At 46.3% G+C, this 1,282-nt stretch overlaps 1 non-coding gene across 1 annotated transcript; it reads right to left on the bottom strand.

Annotated features, from left to right (window-relative positions):
• Positions 1-958: 958 nt before the first annotated feature.
• On the bottom strand, positions 959-1,031 carry TRNAR-UCG. Its single transcript has one exon. It is a non-coding gene; the product is annotated as a tRNA-Arg (tRNA).
• Between the last annotated feature and the right edge of the window lie 251 nt (positions 1,032-1,282).

The raw sequence follows: 1,282 nt of genomic DNA, 5'->3' as shown, positions 1-1,282 counted from the left end.
AGTTACCACATAGACAATTTATTTTTCTGCTTGAGTACACTGACTGTCATCCCATTCCTCTAACCACAGAAGTATCCAGATCCAGCCCACTGCCAGATTGCGGCCTACAAAGGAAGTCCATAGCAGTTGTCATGGTGCTGATGTGAACAACTTTTCACTGAGAAGAGAAAGTGATATTGACAGGTCATTTTATATATAGCACCAAACAGTGATAAGATAATTATCAAACAATTGTGTATATAGATCTGACTGAAACGTAAAAGGCTCGGTCATTTCATTTCATTTGGGAGGTAGAAGGTTATCAATTTTCTCCTTCCCCCATTAAAGCCCCTGGATGCATGCAAGTCTGATTAAAGGAAGGATTACACATGAATCTGAGGGTCTGTTACTTGGATTTTCATTCACATATACACATTGTAATTTAGAGATTTAATTTCCCTAACAGAAACAGATCATTTTCCCAGCTGTATCAAACTTTATGATTCGTAAGACCTTCAAGGTTTTACTTATGATCGCTTCTGCCTGGGTGCTGCTGCTGCCACGGCTGCTCACGGTGGGCATGCAGGTCCAGGGCAGGTGGAGGTCAGGGCTGTACATGGACATCCTCACCAGTCTTCACGGGGCTAGGGCTGGCAGCAGCAACTGGAAGGAGCTGCTGCAGCCCCACGACATGCCCTGTGGTAGTGGGACTTGCCATGGGCTCAACAGCACCTGGGCCAGGTGGGACTGAGGGACCCACTGCAGGCCAGTCAAAGTCTGTATGTAGGCTGGATCTGGTCCATGGGCTATATTTTGCCTGACCCTTGGGTGAGGTGCTCTTAGCTAGCTTGGGGGTTAGAAGATAAACCATAGTTTCATAGATTAAGGGTCGGAAGGGACCTAGTAGATCTTCTAGCCCGACCCCCCCGCCAGGGCGGGAGAACAACAAAAAACCCCAAAAACAAAACCCAGAGTTTCACGACCACGGCAGGACTCGAACCTGCAATCTTCTGATCCGAAGTCAGACACCTTATCCATTAGGCCACGTGGCCACTCAAACCAGTTTGCAGAATGACTAAAAGGTCATTGTCCCCACACATCTTTTTCCTCAACATCTCATTTCAGTGATAGTAATGGTGGGAACATTTGATTTTGCTGCCTTGTTGCAGGTAGGACTGCTATGGGTCTGCTTAGTCAGATAAAGCTGCTCAGAGGACAAACGCATCACACAAGTGCAAGTTCTTTGTACACACATGCCAGGAAAGTTTGGGGACAGCTTGAGCAGATGAATAATTCATAAATA

Source organism: Gavialis gangeticus, unplaced genomic scaffold, assembly GCF_001723915.1.
Source record: "Gavialis gangeticus isolate Ggan-Ray unplaced genomic scaffold, GavGan_comp1, whole genome shotgun sequence".
Classification (NCBI taxonomy): domain Eukaryota; kingdom Metazoa; phylum Chordata; order Crocodylia; family Gavialidae; genus Gavialis; species Gavialis gangeticus.
This window is presented reverse-complemented; position numbering and strand designations above follow the sequence as displayed.